Source organism: Passer montanus, unplaced genomic scaffold (assembly GCF_014805655.1).
Source record: "Passer montanus isolate IOZ18808 unplaced genomic scaffold, ASM1480565v1 scaffold91, whole genome shotgun sequence".
Classification (NCBI taxonomy): Eukaryota; Metazoa; Chordata; class Aves; order Passeriformes; family Passeridae; genus Passer; species Passer montanus.
In genome coordinates this window covers 876763-902765 of record NW_024374479.1, presented here as the reverse complement: position 1 = coordinate 902765, position 26003 = coordinate 876763, and the positions used below count along the sequence as shown (strand labels likewise).

At 36.4% G+C, this 26003-nt stretch overlaps 1 long non-coding RNA gene across 3 annotated transcripts in view; it reads right to left on the bottom strand.

Moving 5' to 3' along the window:
• Window positions 1–1566: 1566 nt before the first annotated feature.
• Window positions 1567–26003, bottom strand: part of LOC120495808 — a 43056-nt gene continuing 18619 nt past the window's right edge. Inside the window, exons 3-7 of one of the 3 annotated variants that reach the window (XR_005626154.1) lie at window positions 25452–25588; window positions 24214–24255; window positions 22774–22901; window positions 12489–12805; window positions 1567–11396 (exon numbers count right to left, since the gene is read on the bottom strand). This is a non-coding gene — a long non-coding RNA (uncharacterized LOC120495808). Of the gene's footprint in view, window positions 12806–17304; window positions 22902–24213; window positions 24256–25451; window positions 25589–26003 lie in introns of those variants that run through there. The other 2 variants (XR_005626153.1, XR_005626152.1) reach the window with 2 other exon arrangements.

Genomic DNA, 26003 nt, shown 5'->3' with positions numbered 1-26003 from the left:
CCATAAGGCTTCAAGCCTTTCTGCCATTTTGGTCCATTCCTCATCAGGAGGCTCAGGATCCTGCTGACACCAGAAGCCATGAAGACAGGTTCTGTGACAGTGATGGCAAAGCAGAAATGAGGGCTTTACAAAGTAAACTAATTTTAATAAAAAACAAAGTAATTTTATATAATGAAATTACTGTTCATAATTGGGCCTCTGTCACTTTAAATTGTAATGGTAAGAGTAATACTGGAGCTTTAAAATACAGCTTTCAATGGCTTCACACTTAATCTTTTTAATCTTTTTAACTCTCTTTCTAGAGCATGTGCTCCATAACACTGATATCATCATCCAAACAGAAAATTATGATGGTGTGCACCATGCAGGGTTCCTGCTTCTCTACAGTGCTAGCAACTGGACAGACATATGAGGAGGTATTGCTCCCAGGTCTGAGAAAATCCTGGTAGCCACATGCCAAAAAATTTGCACATTCCTGGCACTGATACAGCTTTCAGCCCACCCTGTGAGTGGGCTGGGTCATGCTCCTGCAGATACAGCTTTTTCTGTAAGGGCAGGCAGCCCTGGGAGAAGCAAGGCAGCCCTGTTAGTGATCATTATTTTGATTATTATTGCAGTGGCTGTTGAGGTTGCCATTGAAAAGAGGTGCTGGAACAGCCAGAGACAGCTGGCCATCTTTGCAGTTTGGAAGCAGACAAAAAGTGGGCAAGTATTTTCCTTAAAGAGAGCAAAACTATATACACAGGGACCCAAAATGATATGAGGGAAAAAATGTAGAGGATAGAAAAATTCAGATGTGCCACATTCTAATGTAACTTAAGCCCATATTATGGACTTTGTCATTGTTGTTACTGCAAGCTCTGTTTTGCTATTTAACCTGGCACTGGTACTTGCGCATATCTCATGCCCAGTCTCATTATCTGCAGTCTCAGTCCTGAACCTAGAGACAAAGCTGGCAAGAAAAATGCACAGTTCCATGAGATCTAAAAATACACTTTTAAACTCAAGAACAGTAAACGGTCTCAGAAACTATTGCTGTAAAACAGGTGTTGCAAGTAACCTGCATGGAAAATGAACGAGATTTCTGGCAAGGAAGAAGCAAATTTTGTACTGGTTGTGCCTTACACTGATGGGAGGTAGAAGTGGTTGAGCCTGAAGTTTACAATACGTGGGTGATAACAAGGCAACACTTTGTCCTTCCATTAACTCTCTCTGGATAACTGGAAATCTGAACACAGGAGCTTAAACCCAGCTTAGACTAGACTCCTGTCCATTCCTGCTTCTAGCCATGATGAAAAGCATGAGGATGGAGGCCACATAAACTACTCTGTTTGTGCAGTTCAGAGCTATTTGAATAATCCAGGCTTTCATTTTAAACTAATTAAGTGCAAGACACTTTATGGTTGTGAAGAAATCTCCCTGAGGTGTGAGTGAAGTACGGATAAAAGCAAAGTCCACAGCAGATTGAGTGGGAAATGGCAGTGCAGAGGAATGAATGCTACATAATGTGAACAGAAGCGCAAGAGATGGGAAATTTTTCACATTTTATTAAATCAGACTTTTACAGTAGTTATTGAAAGCAAAGAACACTGAATTATATTTAGATAATAGTTCCATAAATAATGTGTGTTTCCACAGCAGTTGCAAAGTTTGAAATTTATGTGCTAATTACAGACCCCAAATCATCTCTGCATAGATTTGCAATTAAAACTGAAATATTTTCACATACAATGTAAGCCCTGTATTCACAGCAACAGCTAAAAGACATGCTGGTTATAGTTTGCTCTGTAAATATGAATATTTTATGTTTGAACACTATTGTTTTGCTATTGTTGCCCTTATATTTGTATATTAAACACTGTGAGTGCCACATTGTGGATTGTTATTATTTTAGAAAAAATATTCTGTGTATAGTAGTGTGTACACTGCAATTATCTAATGGAAAGATGATTATTGAAAGACATAGAGAAAGAAAAAATTCTGCAAATTATTATCTTCTTAATATTGTAAAAATCCATACTTTTAAAATCCTGTAGTGACAGCAAAGTGCAGGAAGAATGCAAAATTAGGGAGAACATTGAATAATTCAGTAGCTTGTTATGTGATTAGATCTGATTGGCCCACACTGAGATGCTGCCTATAAAAATTATTTCCCATGGTAGCACTTGTCCTGGGGTGGGGGGCTTGAGATGTCCATAAAATAGGAGAACAAGGCTTACTGGAACGAATAATATCATGGCTGTGCAGAATGATTGATGATCTTTAAAAAGGTCCAGATTGGTTTAATCTTTCTTCAGATTTTATCACTCACTCTTTCTTAGTCATGTGAGTCACTAAAGCAAAGAGAGGTAACAAGTGTTTGATGTATGGTAGTTGAGCCAATTTTGTCAGAATCACATTTATTTTAAACCGCTCTTGTATTTCATGTAGATGTTCATTAGATGTTCGTTATTTTCTAATCCAGCTGATAAGAACAGACAGTCCTAAATTTGGATTAAGAGGTAAGATAAGCTTGTGTTAGAGCAACAGTGCCAAAAAATCACAGTAAAAATTAAAGAGATCCTCTTTCCTTGAACTGGGAAGATTTCCATTACTGATTAATATATATAGAGCTCCAGAGGACTGACATCCTACTGGGAGTACTTCATAACATTTATTATTTGCAGTACACACACACCTTTCAGAATGCTGCTTAAGCTTCTTTAAATACATTAGCTGTTTCAAGTCACTTTACCCTTCACAATCTGCAGAGAGCCATTAAAACTTCTTTTATGTCAGAAGACTTTTCAGATGAATAGGAGAAAAATACTGAATTTAGCCAGTTGGGGGGAAGGGTCATTTTCACTTCTTTCTGAAAGCCTACACACCTCCTCAAATACAATAAATCAAGCCATATGTCTTAATCACATGTTGAACTCTCTTTATCAGTAACTTATTCAAACAGATTGCAGATGAGCTGAAAAGTGCTTGGCGTATTTCCAATGGGATAAGGAAGAATATAAAACAGTTGATCAAATACCAGTGTATCAGAGTCAAGCTCATTTGAAAAACTTTCCATTGTCTCCATTTGTTCTTATTGGAAAAGTAAAAGAAAAAATTAATCAGGACATTAGGTTTCTGAGACCCTTCACTGATACACACACATCTGTCTTTAAGTATAAGTGCAGTTACAAGACTGTATGCATACCTGTGCCATACACCTTTATGTTTGTGCATGGCTATGCATGCAGACATGATATCCTCCATTTGCCATGGATTTATCTCCTGTAGAGTTTAATGGTTTTCTGTTTCGACAATTTAAACACTGACTCAACACTGTTTAACAAAATCAAGAGTGGGTTTTGGCAATTAATATTTTGCCATCAATAGTGTTCTCAAACTGGGCCATAACAGCAAAGATTGTGAGAGTGAAAGAGCAAGACAATTCATTAGACAACTCTGCAAGAGCTAAAAGTGGCAAGGGATGTCAGACCATGTTCCTGTGCTTCAATACGAATGAGAGTCATTGCATATTCATAATCCTAAATACAGTCAGCTTCTGATAAACTTTTGTCATCGAAGCTTCACAGAAAGAGCAAAGCAGTGCACTCCTTGTGTTGTGGCACTTCTACAAAACCAGCACAAGAACAAGATTGATTGTTTTCCAGCAGAGCCTGACAGAGAACTAAGAGATACTGCCTCAAGGGTCCTGAAACTAAGCTTAGTTTGATTACAAGGCTCCAAGTAATCAAAGAACCAAAAGAGAGGAGGGAAGAATGTTGGTTTTCATGGCTGGTGAGTTTTAGTCTATTTTTTTAATTACTTTTTAAAGATAAAGGACACTCTAAAGATGTAGTTTTTCTTATTGAGTGTTGAAATTAGTTATCTGTTAGGCATTTTAAAAAGTTCATATCAATTTTTATCATGAAAATGAATGGCAGGTGCTAGCAAACTTGTTTCCATGTTGTAGCATCATTCCTGCATATATTAATACATACAAATCTCTAAAATTTTATGAAGTTTCACATCAATATGAATAGCAAAGATTACTGAACTCAACCTGCCAAATATTAAAATCAGCTCTGCCAGATGTTGTACTACCCAGAATTCTCGTTTTGCTGGTTTCTTTTCTTTTCTTTTCTTTTCTTTTCTTTTCTTTTTTCTTTTCTTTTCTTTTCTTTTCTTTTCTTTTCTTTTCTTTTCTTTTCTGTCCTTTCTTTTTCTTTTCCTTTTCTTTTCTTTTTCTTTTCTTTTTATTTTCTTTTTCATTGTTGTTGTTGTTGTTGTTGTCAGGTCCTTCTGCATCTCATCATTGCTGCCATTTTCTTTATTAGTTTTGAGAAACTACCCACCTCATTTGCTAACAGTCAGATCCTGAAGGTTCACAGCTCTGCTAGCCTTTTACATTGTGATACCTGTCTTCTGGGACAGCTATTAGCATCTTCTGGAGTCAAAGAAGGGAAATATATGTTTGGTGCCTACTTTAAAAAAGCCTTGAGCATTTTCTCACTCAGGAAGATCTCTTCAGCTGGAATGCCAGCACCTTTCCACATACATTTAACAGGCAAGCAGGCTATGAAATACACATCAAATTAAATGAAACAGGACATCAATAAAAAGGTTTAAACATCTGATTACAGTGCAGGATTTGATTTTTTTTCCCATTAATTATAAAATTATGCATTTGGTGAAAAAGTAATTTCATAGCTTAAGAGAAATCAAAGATTGAGGATGGGGAGGCTTCTGGTAAAACTTTTAAATAGCTCTGTCATATGTATACAACCTTTGAAAACAGAGGAATTTATAGTTCTGATGATTGAAGTAACTAATTATCCACAGGTATTTCAGGTGTTGAGACATTAAATTGTCAGCCTTATCAGTTTGATAGCAGTAAAACATGAAAACACTGACTTTTTTCTATTTGGAGAAATTTGTTTTTCCAAGGATGACGATCCTTTAAGTAGAAACCAGGCAGCTTGCCAGCTCTCCATACATGGAAGTTTGCAAATGCAATCTATATTTTCAAAAGGTTCTTAAAGTTCAATGAATGGTGCATAATAGCAAATTTGGCAAATAGCCTTATATTAAACAGATTTTCATACACTGCTTACATTGCCCTTAAGTCTGTTATAGACCAGTATGTATTCATTACAAATAAATGAATATCATAGATAATGGCTTGCATTCAAGTTATATATGTATTCATTATTCCTCAATTATGTACATTTTTCTAAACAAAACAGTAACCCTCTTGGACTGAAGCTATAGGAACAAATTTGATTAAATGTTTTACAAGACTGAAGTAAATGTTCATAATATCTGTCAGCAAGCTGACAGCTTTCAAAAAAGAACCTTTGTTCCTGGGATAAGTAAGTTGTATGATCTTCTTTAATGTGCCTCACTCAAAACCTTAGAGGGAGAAGGTGTTACATTCAGGTGAATTCTACTCATAATGTGATTGTTGATAAACATGTTTTGTATTCCAGATCCTTGATATAAAAACATTATTTGACAGGATAGTGACTATTTTTTTAATTTGTTGCTGTTGTTTGTCAGAACACTTGTGCTTTCTTATTAGGCAGAGGTGTATTTGACAAGCTTTTTACATATGTATGTATGAGGGAAAGTCACCATTAGCCAGTGCCCCTGCATCACTTTTGTGCTTACTTGTGCTTTAATAGGTAAAGTCTGGGCATAGTGATTATTGGACACATTAAAAATTACATTTGATTGACTGAGAGAGAAAGAAAGTAGACCAAAATTTGGATGACCCTAAAGGAATGATTTAGCTCAATCCATGAGAAGCAAAGGGAACAACAGTTCCATTTTTTCTGGGATGTTAAATGTTTTCTCCCAACTGGAGTAGTAACACCACTGTCAAAAAGAATTAGGCCAGGCACATTGTGTCTCCAGCATTAATGAATAAGTATCTCAAAAACATATCAGCTCATGAAAAAATAAAAGTGAGGTTACCCATTAACATGGGAAAATATCCTTCCTAACCTGTTCAGATAGAAAAGTTATTATACAATATGAAGCATTATATTTGATTATTTTTAGATAGCTAAACTTTTCACAGTAGTATCATTTCAAAGCTTGAGAAGAGCATTTGGCTTAAAAAGTCATATATTTATCTGTTTATATGAGTTGTTACAGTGAATAACAGCAATGCACTGATCCAACTATTTTTTAAAAAACAGCCAAAATATTTGATGGAATAGAACTGGATTCCTTTTTGATTTCAAGCCAGACAGAGGAATTAATCTTATTTCTGTTTATCAATGTGTCCTATTTTTGATCTGTGGGTCTGCATAGGGCAGAAGTTATTCCATTTGTTGTACGCCTACATCCACCCAACTGATATTCTTTTCTACAGACTTTGGGTGAATCCAAGGCGAGTCATTCTCAGGCTGAGGTCTAACTACTTGCTTTGCAATCTGACACGCTAAATAAAACCTGTGTTGAAAGTGTGTTACCCAAGTGATACCAAGTGTCCTTCCCAAAGTCAGATGAACAAACCTGGATGTACAGCAAGCAACAAATTTGTGGTTAGGGTGACAATATGACATTGATTTCTGTATAATTTACAGGTTTCAAGCAGAAAAAAAAGCCTAATTCATTGGCTGGCTGTGTTATTGCTGTTCTTTTAAATATGGGAACACAAGCTGCCTCATTGCTCCTCACAAGCAGACCTTGCATGAGTCTCCACTGGCACTACAACATCCTTGCAGTCTTTGCAGTATGCTCCTAGAGAACAAATCTGGAGAATCAAGATTTGTTTCAGGAGTAAACACAGCCACAGCCTGGGCATGGACGGACAGACAGGTTGCTGTGTAGTGTGAGACCCTGCAAGAGCTGGCAGGAAGAGCTAGAATTCAGCAGACACCTCAGTTATCCCAGCATCCTACCACTGACCATATCCGTTTTCAAGCCACTCAAATCACCTTACTGATATTAGCTAGTTCTTACTTTCTCCATCCCAGTTAACATGTCTCGACATGACCAGAGAAACACAGCAGGAGCTATCATCCATCCTAACTACGTGTCAGTACAATTATAATTTACCTTCCTGCTGGGTGGGGGGTGGGGAGGGAGAACTGATGCATTAAAAATAATAAATATCTGGTTTAATCCAAAGTAGGAGTTCATTCATTCCTACAAAGAAATGTATTTCTTTGAACAGTTTATTTAAATTACCTTTACCATAAGATTTTGGGAAGTCTAGGGTTTTTTATTCCTTTCTTACTTTTACCTGTTTTGCTGTAATTCAGCTCCTCTTTACAGAAGAGGCATAGTTTCAGTCCTTTCAGGTTATCCTCCTTCAAGTCCTGCATTTTTATTACCTTTAGGACAATTCAACAACTTTCCCAGCACCAGAAAGTGTCTGAATTTTCACACCATTTCTTAAACTCAAAACCCTGAAATTAGCAGTATTAGTGCCTTTCAGACTGTGATGGGGGTGGTTATATATTATTATTACTATCACAAAGAGGTAACGTATATTCCCATCTATACATACTATAATCAATAAATTTCTTTCTTCAGAATTTTGGAGAGAGATAATTCAGTCCTGGTAACTTGCTATTGCTGTATCTCTCAAATTGCTTCATCGTTTTCATTACATGCATCAGTCTGTTAAGTCCACATTTTTATTTCCATTGAATAGAATAGCATTTAGAAACAAAAAATACATTAAAATACTGGGGGAACTTATCTGCTGGGAGAAATTTAAGTTCTGAGTATTGGCAAGTGTTGACAATGAGATTTAAGAAAAAATCTATAAATATTTGAAGTCTTTTAACAGTAGTCATGGAGGAAAAAGAAATACCTCCTTTGACATTGAAATATTTATGCTGATGTATCTATCTTATAGGAGAAAATGACAATAGTATTTCAGACATTGTGGTGTGGCAACTAGTGTTGATTTAAAACCTTTAATAACAACCACCAGAAAACATGGAAAATAAAATACAGGGATAGGTCTGGGGTTTTTTTTTAAGCATTGTCTATTGAATTACAGTACAATATCACAGATTAATTTGTAGAATCCATATATTAGCTTGATAAAACTCCAGTGAAATGTATGGACAGAAACTGCACTTCTTTGACATCAGGATTAGTGAAGTAGAGAAAGGAAGAAATAAAGGAAGAGAAATTCAACATTCAACCTCTCTGTCCCCTCTCTTTAGCATGATATTGTCTACACATGTACCATTTGCACTGGTAACTAAATTAAAAATATTATATCTGTTGTCAAAGATCTCTGAGTATTTTGATTTCTCACACCTTATTTGATCTTTCACTCCTAACTGTTCCTGGTTTGTCAATGTATGCTCTCCTCTATTTCTGTTACCTGGCAGAGTATAAACTCCAAAGCGTCTTTGTGGTTTTGAGGCCCACTTTAGTTTTATGCTTTTCTAAATTCCTATGAAAACAAAAAAATTAGTATTTTTTTACAATTGCTTTAGGGGAAACATGAAGGCAAAGGAGTTATGGGTATCTTAGCCCACATGAATGGCCTTCATTTGGCTAGAAGTTTGAGTCTTCATTTGGCTAGACTCAAACTTCTTTGAAAGGTAGAGCCAAATGAGCTTAAGTAATCCGAATTAGATCTGTGGAGATCCACATAACACCTTAAAGTCTATTGACTGTGTATTTATTTCCTATTTCATTGTCTGCACTCATATTTTGATAGCATAGACCCAATGTGTCTGAAGGACAAAATGCTATACAGAGAGACTTGGATGAGGTCAAGAAGTGGAATTCTGGAAAATGTATCTGGTTAAACACGACCAAGTGCAAGGTCTTGCCCATGGGTTGGGGCAACCCCAGAATCAATACAGTCAGGGGGTTGAGAACTGAGAGCGGGCCTTACAAGAAGGATTTGTGCCTACTGATGGAAGGAAGGTTGGACATGCCCCAGCATGTGTCCTAGGCTGCATCAAGAGCCCTGTGGCCAGCAAGGCAAGGGAGGTGATTCTGCTCCTCTACTCTGCTCTGGTGAACCCCCACTTGGAGTGCTGCACTGGGCTCTGGGGGACACCAGTGTAAGATTTTGGACCTACAAATGCAAATATAAGGAAGTCCACAAGGCCTGAAACACCTCTTCTGTAAAGACAGGATGAAAGAATTGGGTTTGTTCAACCTGGATAAGAGAAGGCTCCAGAAAATCCTTATGGCACTTACAGGGGCTAAAAGAGAGCTGGTGAGGGACTTTTGAAAAGGATATAGAACAAAAGGACAAGGAGTAATTATATCAAACTGAAAACAGGTAAATTCAGACTAGATATGAGGAAGAAATATTTTAAGATTAGGATGGTGAGACAGTGGATGAGGTTGCCCGCAGAAGTGGTAGATGCCCACCCCATTTCTAGAAACATACAAAGTCAGGTTGGATGAGGCTCTGAGCAGCATGATCTAGCTGAAGACGTCCCCGCCTGTGGCAGAGGGATTAGACTAGATGAATTTTAAGGGTCCCTTCCTACCCAGACCCACCTATGATTCTATATTATTATTTTTTTAGGGAATATCTTGTGCTATTATAATTTCCTATCCAAAAGAGTTTTCATTCTCAACTTTGCTGCAACTCACTACATAACTTGCCAATCAGATCCATCCTTAGGTTTCCACTACCCCAGTGGCGGCAGTTGGTTTGCTGCAGGTCCTTCCAAACCTGCATCAGCGTGTACACTGGTGCTACATATGTTGCCAGGAAGTCTGGTCTCTTTTAATGAAAATGGGTAAATGGGCTTGGTCATTCCTTCAGATAGATGTGTTTGAGATAGCATTATCCTTTAATCCATCAGGTTTTCTTACCTCTTGTCTGGGAAGGAGAAGGCACCCTGAACATTTTAATCTTGCTAGGGTCACTTTCCTGATCACTTAAAGATATACAAGTAACAGAATTTCTGTGGAAATTCTCATCTTTTTCTTGCCTGTTCAATCTGCCCATTGTTTGGCCCTGTGTTATCTCTGATAATAGAGCAAATCATCAGTTTTTCCTAGAAGAAGTTACGTGCTGAATCAAGATTAAAACAGTAAAATGGACATTTCCAGTAGTGAAAGGGTTTGCCTATTCTTTGCATTTGGAAGACAAAAATATTTTCTCATTATGTTGAACAAAAGACAGAATTAAATACTCTGTGAATTTAATCTTTTTTTCTTTATGTAAATCTTTAGCAAGAAATTGTGATAAGATTAAAGCATGTAAAAAATTCTGGTATGTTCTTACATACACCATTATCAGTTGCTTTTCTACCCTAACTGTAATCAACACTTTTAATTATATTACTTAAAAACTAAAACATCCAATTCATCAGACAAGATATCTTTTCCAGTTTTCAAAGCACAAAGATAAATTTGTTAAAAAAAATAGTAGCCTAACTGTTATTCTGTCTTATATTCCTATTGGGTACCTGGGTTTTAGGTATAAAGCAGACAAAAAATTACTCACTCCAGTAAATATTTTCTGATTTATTCTTTTGAATTCTCACATATTCTTTTAGCATTTTGCTATTATTATCATACTAATCATCTGTGCAAATAAAATATATTAAATAAACTCACCAAGAATCATTTTCAAAAATAAAAATAGCTTCCTTTTAAATATTTTTTCATTTCTAAACTTCATAGTCTGGTGCAGAAAATCATATGAGCTTTTCTATGATCCAAATCTCAGCTTTCTCTTAGTTTTTTTTTCTCTAGTATAACTTTTCCAGTAGCAGCCCCAGTGCCAAATGATTAATATTTTCCTTGCTACCACCTGCAACCAGTACAGTGTCATAGCAAGCAAGTTAGCTAGGCATACAATCTGGATTTAATGTGGAATAGGAAATTAATCCTTTGCCAATAGATGGGTTGTTCATATAGCACTTTAGTTTGTTTTTTGTAAAGTAAATATTGTATATACTGTTCATGTTAATTGTTCATATGCGTGAAATACAAGAAGGCTATTTATGGTCTATGTCACAAGGTTATGAACAAACTGAATTTGTGAAAAGGGATTGCTAATACTTTGTGGTCATGGCAGTAGTCGTTTTTCAAATGTTTCTGAAAAAAATAAAGGCCAGCCTGTTTTCTGCTCATCAAAACCAATGGCTATTAAGCTCCTGGCAGTGGCTCTTTAAACTAAGCAAAGCTATCTGTTACTAAAACAGACTAGGATGTATTGCAGCATCAATAATTAATGGGAAATAACTTTCATCTGCAGACAGCAAATTGCAGCACCATGAACAGGAGACAACCCCATGGAAATCTGAAGATCATTCCTTAGCATCTTGTTCTGCTGCAAAAAGTTCTCCATGTCTGGTTGTGGTGTCCTACAACAAATGCTCTAATATAATGTTTTGAGAGCAAGACAGAAGTTCAGTGAGCAGTTTCTTCCTTCTGGGCCCATCTTTGGATTGTCAGGAAGAAAGCTGTTGGGTAATACACAAAGTCACTTGATGGCACAACATGATATCAGTTCCTATTATGAATATAATCATCAATATAGGGCAGAAAAGTAATGGTGTTCTTCCCAAATAATTTTATTTTAACTTCTTTGGTATGCCAGGAAAATGACAGATGGCCAACAGACTACCAAACACCATTTCAATATCTCTGATAGTCATTAATAAAAGGAAATATTATTATTACGAATAATTGCTTGTACTAGATGTCCAGAAATATAATCCTTATCAAATACTTTTTTGTTGAATTTCTGGTCCATTCCAATAAAAGTTTCTTTTAATTTTTATAAAATCCTATTCTGCTACCCATCATGACAGATCAAACATGTTAATAGTGTTTTCACATTAAAAGTTGCTTTCAAAGGAGTACCAGCATGCTTTCTCTTTTTTTTTTTTTCACTAAAAGCTTGTATGTCTTCTGTAAAACATGCTAGCCTGAAGATTTTCATTATTAAATGTATTAAAACATAGCGGGAAATTATCTATTTCAAAATTACTGGTTAATTATTATATATTTATTATTTTAAAATTTAGGTATAAATAGTCAGATGCTTTAGTGTACTTTGATACACTCATTTTTATATAAATTTTGAAATAATTTAGACTTATTCTGTTCATTTCATAATCAACACATGTTTTAAACTAGTCTTTAAACTCACCTGTTGCAAGTCAGTTTCAGACAACACATAGTTTCAAGTACTCACGTAAGCAGGTCAAATAAACAATCAGCAAAAGCTCTAATAGCATTGGTTTAAACTTTTTAAGTGATTTTTAGTCAGTGCTTACATGTGTAAACATTTGGGGAAGTGATTGCAAAGAAACAGTGATGAAACTAAAATTTCTTACTCCACTGTCTTAGTCAGATTTCTTCTTTGCTATTAGACATATTAGATATTAAATGATCCCATCACCACAAATCTGAATATTTGGTTTAATACAGCTCTCTTACAAATGAATTTTGAAGACATTTCCTTAAACTAGATATAGATATATCATTGTGTCTAACTAGAAGGCCCTAAGGATAAGTTTCTGACAGAAAATAAAACTAAATTTGAGTACCAGCATCTGTCACCATCCATTGCAGTTATTCCAGAGAAAGAATAATATTTCATGGAGAAAGTTTATCACAGAAAATAATCCATCATTTCTGTCAATAACTTTGATTATTATTTAAAAATTGGTTTTTTGTCTTCTGTGCTGTTTTATTTTTAGCATATAAAGTCCATCGTTGGTTATTTAGCTTCAGCTTCTCTGTAACTGCAGACTGCAGGTGGATTGCAAAGGGATTGTTGGCAGTGTCTTCAACATGTTGGGAAAAATCCATTTTTCCTGCTATTACTTTCCATTGTCAGCCTACCGGTCAGTGTTCATGGTGGCTGTCAAGAAAAACCCAAAAAGCGGGGAATAGAATGATGAAATATACTTTAGACAGTAAACCAGCATTTTGTTACAAAAATAATCATGGAAGAGAAAGTGGCTTATTAATACCTGTGATATCACCTGCCATGTGAAGAAGGTCATCCCACACTGGAGATGTAAGATTTAGACACAAATTTTGGGGGTGTGATCCCAAACTTCAAGCTTGACCAGTTATAGTTATATATAGATATGTTTGAAGTTTTAGCCAGCATTTCACACCCATTTGACACATAAGACCTACACAAGGAGCAGAGCAATAGGGAATTAGTCCCACTGAGCTTAATAAAAACCTAGAGAAGGGGAAAATGTCATAGTTCATTTGTGGAGCCCTGAGAGAAGTATGTTTTTCATAACTTAAAAATGTTCTGGGAGGTGCCAGTATAAAACAAATTTCCAGTGCAGCCAAAAGGAAAATAGAAAACACAAATAAAAGCATATGGAGACCTTTAGAAACAAGTTGAAGTTTGTTTTCTACTAACCCCCAATACACACTCCCTGTTTTTCATGCAGCTCATGAAGAAAGGACAGTTCTGGATTTCCTCTCCAGATGAAGACTTTAGCTGTTCATTTCCATCCAGCACTTCTTCCAAAACTGCTGCATTATCCCTCTTTCTCTAACACCTGCTACATAATATTTCACACTTGTTCAGTCTCACTTGAGCTAAAGAAGGAAAAGAACACCAGCATCATCAAAAGTTGTGCCCAACACTGCAAAGGTCTCTACGAAAGCAAGCCATCACCTGTGCCCTTGTGCTGCATGATTGAGGGTACCAATTTTCACAGACACCGTCCAAGGAACAGCAGCAGCAGTACAGGAACTGACACTTCAAATTCAGCGTGAATGAGAGGACTTGTGGGATTCCTCTGTCCAGTGTTTCTTTTTGATTTTCATTATATGTGATATTTTGAAGAAGGAATGATGCTGCTTTTGCACACAAGTAACTTATTGCAGTGGGTGAGAAGGAGGTTTTTCCAAGCCTCCTCCTCACACAAGGCAATGCATTAAAAATGTACACTGTGCTGTCATGCATTTCTGTTTTCAGGTGGCTTATTGTCATTTTGTGGTGTTATGACATCACAAAATCTATTACATACATCTATAGTCATTTAATGCCATGCAGAATTCATTAAAGATATGTTGGCAAAGGTTATCTTGTCCTTCCACATTTAGGTTAGCTCATGCCTAGTTCCTTTATTGTCCTACTCTTTGGCAAGAGTGGAAGAGCCTGGAAACTGTTTTATTCCACCTTATTAACAGCCTCTTCAAAGGTGTGTGAACAAACTTGGAGACAGCTTTGTGTCTGTCCGTGCAGGGGCAAAGCTATATGTTCCAGAAAGGTTCCCATTCAAAATACTGCTCAACAAAAAAGAAAGGGACATTATTGTCTGAGACCATCCTCTGTGGTCTGAGAGGAAAGGAGGGGAGGGGAGACTAATATTTCGGTTGAAAGGGACCTACAATGCTTATCTAAGTCCACTTACTTCATCACTTCAGGTCTAATTGAAGTTATTTACCTAAATAACAAGTTAAAGCATGTTATTCAGCACGTTGTCTAAATGCCTCTTAAACACTGACAGGTTTGGGACATTCCTTTGTTCTCAATGTTTGGCCATTCTTTCAATTTAAAAAATGCTTCCTAATAGCAAGATTCAACTTCTCCTGCAAAAGGTTTAAACCATTCCCACACATCCTGCTGGATCCCAGGAAGAAATCAGCACCTCCCTCTCCATTTCCCTTTCTCAGAAAGTTGTAGACAGCAATGAGCTCATGTCCTTTTCTCTAACTGAATAAACCCAGTGTTCTCAGCTGCTCTTCAAAGACATGCCTTCCAGACTTTTCAGTAGCTTTGTTGACCAGCTTGTGGTATTCTGCCTAAAGAGCAGGGTGCAAGCTGCAATGCATAAGATCTAGCTCAGATTAGTAGAACTACCCAAGCTGTAGATGAAGGACTGTACTGAGGCTTCACATCTTCTGTTGGCAGCCCTATTTCTGTCTGTCCAAGGGCAGCTCCTAAAAAATTAAAGTCAGTTTACAGTACCACAACACAGTTGCCCCAAAGGTCAAGGATAAAGAGGCAATGTTGTGTGATACAAAAATTTTAATAATGAATTATAAAATAAAATAAGCTGACCTCTTTTCCTCTCCAAAACTGAGACAGTTGCTCACAACAGATCCACCATAATAAAGCACAATTTTCCCAAAGTTAATCCAAGGGCCATATTCCTGCCTCCTGTTTGTGCTAACTTGTAAAATGACACATCATGGAAAAGAGATCAGTCATGCAGCTGTCTGGTCCTCCCCATGCAGGTGGGTACCATGTCCATCCTGGTCACTGTTGTTTATACAAGTCATTGATGGGAATGAGTCCACCACAGATAGAGAGTACCCCTACATATCCTAAAAAGTGTGTCACGCTCTCTGCTTAGAAGGTAAAGGACAGTGAGGTGGCCACAGAAGTAATTTTGGGATGCATGAGATAAGCACTTTAACAAAATATACTGATTTGGGGAAATTAAGTCCTTTTATTATTCCAGTTTTCATGGGAAATGGCTGTTTCTACATTAACTGTTCCTAGATATTGAACCAACTTGTATCCCACTGATAAGAAATGTGAGTAGCACTATATTTTCTATCCACTCTCTTATGAAGCAATACAAACACATATAGCATTATACTTCTTTTACAATGGAGGTAAGATCTTTCAGTATATCCACCACCCTCTGGAAATGCTATTCACACAATACAAAAATTTCAGACAATGTTCATAGCAGAGGCAGGGGGGAAAATCTGGTTTTCCTTTTTTTTTTCCCTACCTTGGTTTTAATTATATATGACATTGCTATCAGTGCAGTGCAGTAAAAATGAAATGGTAGCCAATGTGCATAGACACCATGTAAATTTCAAATTACAAAAGCGGCAACAAAAATTATACTTCCCTTTCCTTTCCTATGTACTCTGCATTAACATAAGGATATGTGACTTAGCTATCCATGCACTGCAATAAAAATAAAATTGGTAGCCAATGTGCCCAGGCAGAACCTTCAAATAAACAAATTTAATTATACTCCTTTTCATCATGTAAAGAATACATGGTGTGAGGCGCAAATTTCACTTCACTGCCACATAATAAATAATATACCAGATGATAACCTATATTTCTTTCTCATCATGAGGAAGAAAGAAAAATAGTTTAGGACTTTTTAAATTTCTTTTCATTTTATAATCACTAAAATATGTTTTAAAACACTTTCTTATATTAAGCTCATTGTGTTTATCTATTCCCTAAATGAATGGGGTTTTGGTAAAATGTTTGCATCTAAAATTACTCATATAAATAAAAATAAACAGTTATTTTATGGAATAATAGGGAAACAGACATCTGCATGCAATATTTTCAGCATTAGATACACTCATGTTGGCACATTTTTATGACTTCACCGCAAAATACTATGTATTGATTCAAAATCTTCTTAAATATATGTTAACAACCCAAATGCTTTAGTTATGCTTGCAGAATTGTTTAATAAATTAGTAGGTAATATTACTGTAGTGTGAGACAATGTGATCTGAAAGAATATGCTCAGAGACACAGTGGGAGCAAAGCCAGCAGTTCCTCATTTATGATCAGTGAACTGCTGATGATCCATAGGTCTCTTGTTCAAAATGAGGGAACAGCCATCTGACTGCCCTTGTTTAGAGCTAATACACAACATTGGAAATACTTGGGCATGTATTAGGTGCCTTAGCATTATTTTTCATTGCTTAACAGAAAGATTGATTTCTTCAAAAATAGCCAGCAGAAGACATAGTTGTCCAAAAGACAGTGGTTTTTGAAAAAATCTGGGCTGTGCTTCAAAACAATAGCAAACAAGACATCAGTCTAGAAGACAGCGAGGAACTCTCACAGTTTAATGGGTGGAGGCTCCATCTTTGGGTGCTGCAAACCAGTTGCTCTCATGGTTTAACATGAGCACAGCTGTCATGACTTAAAGTCCTCCTTGGAATAGGAGGAAGTGCCAGGCAAGGCAAGCTGCAAGGACCAAAGACTTCTGAGTAAGTGATCTACACACTGGTCAGAACAAATCATCTTTACTACTCTGCGTGTGTATAAGGCTTTATTCACTGTGATTGTGAGAATGGAATGAATCCTCAAACTCTTTGTGCTTTCACCCCGGTTTGTAGGATTGGGTTCTGATACCCTCTATGGTCTTGCTCTGAAGGACAAATGCATAATTGAGAAATTCTCACTTTCAAAATATTTAAGAAATATTTTTAAACAACAAGAAAAGTGTTCGATTACTCCCTTTTCTGGGATAGTTCTGCCATACCTGTTTGGTTAAAATTATTGGAAATCAGAGCTACAGCGATTTAAACAATTTAAACAAAAAGCCTGTAAAAATTTCTGTTATGCTAGTAATTTTTAAACGATTCTTCATTTGATTCATGAACAATACATGAACAGCATATGATTCACATGGGCAACTTTTATTAAGCATTTATCCCAAGAAGAATGTCAGACTGGGTGAAATCCATTGTATACTGCAGTATTTTCATACATATATATAAATATTTTTAATATCATGCTTTAAGGTTCAACTTCTTACAGAACAAAGTTGACAGAGAGGTTGGGGCTGCCACAGAAGATCAAGGAGCCAATAAAAGCAGAAAGATATTATATAGATAATTGCAAAGATCTTGCTGTAGCTCAAGTGCTTTTGAACTTCTGTAATGATTTCTTGCTATCAAAAACTGACAGATGTAATTGAAGTCAAAGCATGCTACTAAGTCATGAGATCCACAGGGGTGTAAATATTAGTGCTGCTGCTAAGCAATGAGTCACCTTAGTATTAATTGCAAAAAAAAAAACTTTGCACTGCTTTGACAGCATGGCACATAGGCTATGCTGAGAGGTGCTTTGGTATATTTGCAGGGGGGATCTTCTGCTTTTAATTCTTTTTCTAACTGTCTTTGTCTGTGGGTTCGATATATTACTTTCCCTTCATAAAACTGTTTCTCCATTGTTCCTGCCATTATGTATATGAGCTACATCAATAATTAATAATGTGGCTGGAATACTGCAAAGATTTAAAATTTCACCATAATCTGAGAATTTCTTATAATTTAAACCGTTCAAATATTTTTACAGTTTGAAGTTCAGTATAACAGAGCCATAAAGACAGTCACTTACGGTTTTAAAACCCTTGTGATGAGCATAACCATACTTCCCATGCACAGCCACTGTAGGAGTGATTTTAAAAGAAAAGTTATTGCTAATTGTCATTTTGAAGCAAATAATATATTGAGCAAGAGGATCAAAATGCAAATCACTGTTTCTGCTATGTTATAAAAGAAGTTGAAATACAGAATTCAGTGCCAAAGTGACTTAGATCAGCTTGAATGGGTTCTAAATCATGGTAAGCATTAAATTGATGAGCACAGATTAAATATGGACCACAATGGGATTAATTAATAAATATTAGGGTCTTATGCTACCAATCTACAGTCACCTTTAAAAGTAGAGGTAGTTATTAGTTATATTCCAGGTACACTTTACACAGGAGACTAGGCAGTGAAGTAACATCTCTACACAGCCTCTTGCTTGAGCTGAAGAACTCCTGGAGCACAATATTTTGGTTTTGCAGATCACCTAGCTAAAGTTCATCCACTGTTCAAGCTTTTGTAGGAACCTTAACACAGATTTTAACACATGGCACTCCTACAGCTCTACACCCACCCCTACCAGAGAGTTGCCCTGGGGGAAAAATTGGTATGGGTAGGATCCTAGGTGAAGTGTACTTCTAGGACACATTAAATTTTAATGCACACTGGTTATATTTGATTTTGGGGAATGATTCTTCTTTTACAGCTGAGTTAGCCAGGCCCATAATCAGGTTCCTAATATATTCAACAAACCATCAGGATACATGAAATATTTTACCAGATAATCCTCTTTAGAATCCACAGTTCAGTTATTAAGTATTCCTTTCACTAATCTCTGTAATCCTATGTTGACAGGGGTCAGTAAAACAGTGGCTAAACCCTGTATGATTAGACTAAGTCTAGGTTTTGCAATTATTCCTTTTATGATTTGTTATATTTTTCTCAGCTGTTCTTACTCCTGAAGAGATGTGACCAGCATTACAGATGTGGAGGTTCCCAGAAACCATGGAGAAGATCTTTACAGCAGTACATCTGCCAAGAGGTGGAGATCCATCAACAAGTTAGAGATATATTCAGAAAATGTGAAAGTCAAGACAGAGACTATATACTGTTTGATAATGGAGATGACATTAGCACACTGATGTTCACAGCCACTGGATTAGCAATCACTGTTAAATCCTCACATGCAGTGAAAGCTAACAGTTATACTATTGTCCAAAAAAAAAAATCTAATCTGTTTTCTCCTTTTGATTATAGTTCATTTAAGGGAAGAACAGCATGTTGCATGCTTTGAAAATGTCTTTGGCTCACAGAACACACAACACATTTGAGTAGGCCCATTTATCTAAGCAGACATATTAAATAATTTAAATGTGAGCATCTATATAATAAATTTTGTAGTCTCTTTAATGCAGAATAAATCTGTGTATTTAAAATAGTCTTTCTTCAAAGCCATCTTTTTCTTTTTTTTTCCAAGCAGCCATAAAGGAAACTCTGACGTCTGTGACATGAACAATGCCAGCACCATCATTTTAATGTTATCCATATGGGCTTCTAATAATAGATAAGAGTTTTTAGAGATTTGTATTGTATTTCTTTGAGACATGTAAATTCTTGATAAGTAAGGGCTGATTTCATTGGCCCCACAGTTAAAGGAAAGCAGACCCTAATTAAGAGAATTCTGTTCTGAATTAACTACTTTGACATGTGCTAATTGACAGTTCCTGTGAAATGGTTTTAATTAAAGTCAATATGTCTTTTTCAATTAAAAGGAAATTAAGAATATACTAATATGCATTAACAACTTAATCTGCCTTCAATATCCCATACTTCAGCTGCTTTTTTTTTTCTAATGTTATTGGAGAACCATCTGACATACATCTTCTACAGTTTCATTATGGTATCTCATTATTACTCAACAAGAACACAGGCACTGGTGGAAATCCTCTACAGCAAGAAGAGAACCTGCCTATACTCCATGCATGCAACTCCTTATCACATGTCTGATGAAAGGTTGTCATGGTTTAGGAATGGTACTAACTAATTCAGTGTTCTTACCAAGGCTCTCCCAAACCATATGTGATCAGTTCACTCCTGCTCCAGCAGGATGGAGTTGAGAGTTGGAGGCACAAAAGGTGAAGATCACTGGTTGAGATAACAACAGTTTATTGCGAACAGCAGTGAGATAGGAAAATGGAAAAATGGACAGCAACAACAGCAATATTAACAACAAAATTATGTAAAAGAGAGACATTCACTTGCAAGAATTCTCACCAAGGACTCCAAGGAACAATGGCAGACAATGCCACCACTTCTTTTCAATCTGAAACTATGACCTTCTTGGAAGCCAGAGAGTCACTTCCCTCTGGCTCCAACAACTCTGTGAAGTGGTCTGAAATAACTTCCAGGTCCTGGCCAAAACTAGGACAAAGATAATACTTCCATCTTTCCCACACAGAAGGAAAAAAGACTGCTTATGACAAGATGTCTACTTTTTAATTGCACACTGGGGCAAGTATTAGTAATTAGTCCATGAATTCAAAATTGTAATAGAAGTCCAGTGAGTAATGCTGCACTGCTACATTTTCTTTCATTTGGCCCAAGGAAGGGCAGGATTTTCACTTTTGAGTAACATCCCTCATGCTCTGTTTCAAAAGTAAATGCAGGACAGAGTTTTGTGATTGAAATGGTTTTAATTGTAATAAAATAAGAAAATAAAAAACATGCCTCCTTAGTAGAGCAGTGCTGAAAACAACCCCATTGTTTTTGCTGGAAATGTGATGTGGCTATTTATAGCCAGAAAATTAGGGATTCAAATGCACAACTGACTTCTTGCTACCAACTCCAAGGCTTTACTGCTACTGACTTTACTAACCAAGAAAGCATCACGAAAAGTAGCAACCCCTAAGTCAATAAGAATGCTATCTTGAATATGCTCACATACTGACAACTGTGCAGAAGTTTATAATTTTTGCATGTGAACTTTGCTTTTGATTTTTCATTTGGCTTTTTTTCTTATTTGGGAAATAATACAGAAAAGCTCAGCTGATACAGTTTGGAGATAATAGAATCATGAGAAGAAACAACAGAGTAATGGACTTAAAAGGTAATTATATAGTGTTAAGATCTGATTATTACAAACAAAACCATATGCCAAAGTCAATAGAAAGGATTTTTATTTAACAATAAATGTGAGGTAGAAATAGAAAAAATTAGGAAAAATAAACTAGAAAAGTATAGAGTTACCACCTGTTGGATGCTGAAAGGAGACTTTGTTGTTGCAATTTTGATGTCTGTTGGTCAGAGTGGCGGTAACTGGCTTGATCTGTCAGGAGTGGGGAAAGCCCACAAAGCATCGGAATCCACTTATGGTCAAGTGGGAATGCCCAGGTACCTGCTCAGAGGTGGGAAGTTTCACACTGAATGATGCAATGATGTAGATTATGAAACACTTCAGGAGTCTTCAATTGTTTAAGACATTAGAGATGCCTCTCCCATCAGTGCAGTTGAGTCAACTATGGTCCATCAAAAGGTATGAATACTTTCAGGCTACTTTGAACTTCCTGTACTCTCCCGGAATGGAATTTTCATACCTGATCCATTGTGTAAGGGAGAACATTGGCATAATAAAAATCACTATACCCCCTCACAGGATTTGCCTCTTATCAGCCTCTTCTTTTACTTTGTTCAAGACCCAGCAGCTTCTTCCAGTGATGGGAATCAAGAGAATATGTCATCTAGCCAGATTTTTACAAACACTTGACTGTGCTCCAGCAGTTTATAACAATTTTTATGTGACTTTTAAATTACAACAAAAACACAAATATTAAAATTCAGCCTATAAGTGTGGTAGTTTCAGGGTCCCTGATGATGGCAAGGAAATGAAGGAATCTGACTCAGTGTTCTTAGAAGGCTAATTTATTATTTTATGATCTTATGTTATATTAAAGAATGCTATACTAAAACTATAATAAACTATACTAAAGAATAGAGAAAGGATACAGACAGAAGGCTACAAAGAATGATAATTAAAATTTGTGACTCCTTTCAGAGTCCTGACACAGCAGGATGGTGATTGGTCATTAAGTCAAAACAATTCACATGAAACCAATCAGACACGCACCTGTTGGCAAACAATGTCCAAACCACATTCCAAAGCAGAAAAACACAGGAGAAGCAAGTCAGATAATTATTGTTTTCATTTTTCCCTGAGGCTTCTCAGCTTCCCAGGAGAAGAATACTGGCAAAGGGATTTTTCCAGAAAATATCACGGTGACATATAAGCATTTACTCTAACCTGTGACATTAAGGGACAAATAACAAATTTTTATAGCTCCAGAAACTGCACTAGAGTGTGCAGTTAAGCTCCAGAAATCTTGGATTAAGTGCTCTGGGAAGAATTGGGTGTTGTGGTGAGGTGTTTCCACTTTTGTTTGAAGCTGTTGTGTTTCTTGGTATTTGTTGAAATTTATAGTCATTTTAAGAAGCAGCTAATATCCAAAATATTTCATGCTATTGAAATAAAAAGACCACATTGCATACTATTGAATGGTGGTTTTAATTAACAAAAAGAATACAGCCAGATTTTCAGGACTATGTGATCAGATGTTATACAGACAGCTACCTAATTTTTTCCAAAGCAAATGTCAATAAAAGGCTTAAAGCTTTGTCCCAAAGCATCTGCTACACATCTCACAATACCTTATCTCAAGGCTAAAAACATATTTTTTGAACAGTCTTCTTAAATGCATATAAATGACTTACACAAAATTTTAGATTTGGGTCAACCATCTTGATTCTCAGGTTTTGATGTTTTTGGATGGTCATTATGAGACCAAGAAGTTCCGTACCCAGCTCCTCTCATTATTTGCTGTTGGTGGGTCCCTGCAACTCTAAACGAACATTTTAAAGAGAAAAATAACTCAGAAAACCTGTAATAAAGACAAGGACTAGCTAAGATAGAGACCTTGAAAAATATCTGTTTGGTTTTACCAAAATGAGTTAAATACCCAACTCCCCTTGAGGACCCAGCATAAAGGGCCTGAAGTGTTATTTCAGTATAGTAACTGTTGACAGAAACAAGGGCAAAGATAATCAGGTCCTAGAGACTCCTTTCCTAAGGAAAAATAGTCATGCATTTAGAAGAAAAATTTAAATAAAATCTTGATTTTTTCCATTATTTTAAATCCAGAAAACCCTCACAACAGCAAAGTGGACTGGCCTCTCAGATTTTTGGGTTCATTGTAGTATTTTAATATCTCATTATCTAAGGTCTGGAAACATTTATGTGTGTATCTAGGACAACATAAGATTCACATATGCCACTTTCCTCAGCATCAGATTTTTTAACCATTGCGTCAGTATGGTGCTGGTACAAATGCACCACTCAAGTCACATGTGAAATTTGTCTCTAAATTAGCAAATACACAGATCTCAGGAAGAGAGTAGAAACTCTGGCTACTTTTATTCATTAAAATTCCATGGTACTTTGCACAAGTGGAATGCTAATCTCAGAGCCTAAACTGAGACCCAGTCCTATAAACCCTTCAAATGTTCTTAAAATAGGGTAAGGTTTGGTTTACAGTCCTAGATGACTGTAGATCTGCCTGTCCAAAATGATAGTTCTTTTTCACTGCACTATTCTTTCTTCTATCACCCTCTGTCATTGAAACTTTGCTTTAAACTGCTGGGAACTTATTTCACATATTTCCTGTTGTGGCTGCGTTTCATCAAGAAGTGAGAGGATGTGAATGACAGCATGCAAAGCACCAGGAAAATATTTTTCCTCTTACTCCCCTTGCTAAGCTTGTTTCAGTATTTCAACTGCTTGGTCTACCAGTGGGTAGAAAAGGGGAAAGAAGGAGGTGCATAATGTAAAAAACACTTATGAATGAGTTCCACTTGACTTCCATAAAAGTAGTCATTTTGATTTGAAAAAGCCACTGTTTGCTGGGACACAGAAGTGTAATGCAATTCTGCACACGTAAGAATATTCCTCTCACACTGCAAATATCTGCAGCAAGGCTGATGCTGGTAGCTATGGCATACTCCTTACTCATGCAAGTAGTCTCAGTAGTTGGACAGGTTGGAAGACAAATTCTTTGTACAAGTAAAGACTTTGCTTTATATAAGTACTTTATTATTATTATTACTAAATAAGCAGTAGCAGTACTCTCAGGGGGAGAAAAATCACTTGTGGATTACCTGTGGATGAAGGTCTAGATGATTTTCAGTAGTCTGATTGCCCTGAAAATCAAAACAGTAAGAATCAGAAGTAAACCAGTTTCCAGTTCCTAGGAATCTTCCAGAATGCAGCTATGTTTGTATAAATAATTAGTGAATAAGTCTTTCTGTTTATACCCAGCCGAGCTAGACAGAGCTGTTTGTGTGGGGAATAAACTGCTGTGTTCTTGATGCAAGCCAAGCACATGCTATGAATTTTACAGTTCAAGAAAAAATTTCTGTTGACAACAGGTTTGACTGAGAAATCAGCATGTCAGACATGTGGTGCCGTGGTCAACATAAAAACCTCTGGTTAGCAAGTTTTTTCTCCTCAAGCATCTCTCCTTCCTATCACTTTCCTAGATGTGTTGGTTATACATCCTCTTTATGTTTGCGTTATGGAACATATTTGGTTTTGCTGTTAGAACAGCAAATCTTCAACATGTATTTTCTCATGAGCTGAAAAAAACAGTCATGTGGGTTGTTTTTAACAAATTACTTATTGGCTTTGCTATTGAGAATGCTTGGCCTGAGGCACTCATCCTTTGCATACCATGTCCCACATCATTTCTGTTATTGTTAATTGAATATTCACATTTCAGTGTTCCTGATCCTGACCCTTATTTGTTTTGCATATTATTGGTACTCAGTGGCATTAATTTTTCTGGCTTTTTTTTGAACAATTATTTTTTACAGACATCCTCTTGTCTGGCCGCAAAAACAAGTGATGACATGTCTGCCTTTGTCTGTTTCATAGGGACAGGTAGATTAGTACAGAAAATAACCATGGCTAAAGAGGAGCACCAGTTTCCATTTTAAGCTCCTATATTTATGTATTTAAATTTTTCTCACCTTTACTTTCATGCCATTACATTTTGGGCTGTCTTTTGGTCTTCACTTTTGCTCCAAAAGTCTTTCCTAAGCGAAAGCTTGAAATTAACTAAAAGTATATCCTTTTTTAAATATAACAGAAGTTTCAACAAAACCAGCCACTGTTGGTAGTTGGTAGTTGAAACATGGCATGGAGCAACTTTCCAAGCATGTTTCCTTCAACTACAACAGAGAACTCTAATTAGAGCTGTGCCTTGATCGAGATGTTGACAGCTGTATTCAGATAATTCTGAGTACACAGACAGGGAATACCGTACCGAACATGCACAGATTATACATATGCTGTATGGGAGATGAGCAGAAGCAGTAACAGGTAAGAAGGGCTGTACCTGTTTTGATTAACCTCTTCAGCTCTCCTCTCCAGCCAGGAGAAATCCTACTGAGATGCTCTTCAAGCCATTATGCAGCTCCTGGTAATTATCAAAATGGCAATCCAAAATCAGGTGATGGATTGGATTCACAGTGTCTGAAATGAAATTTTATTCAAAATGAATTAATTAATTAAATTTTATTAATTAAAATTTTATTCAAAATTTTATTTTTCACTTTTGAGGGCAGCAATACAACTTTTTATGAGCTAAGGAGATGCAGAAAGAATTCAACTCTTCATAAATCTGAGACATCCCAGTCCTGCTCTAACATAGACAAGCAGCTATAGACATGTAGCCCATCAGTGTTATTTTACAAGAGACTCTGAAAGCCAAAGGCAAAATATTTCTTGTGGGTCCTTCACCATTTTCGCTATCACCCAAGGAAGATGTATTTAAAAACTGAAACTATGGATGCATAGGAGCTTCATGATATGGGCTTAACAGTTGGTAACCAACAAATCTTACAGTGGTGTTCATGCCATAAAAAAACAATGGTCACATAAAGTCATT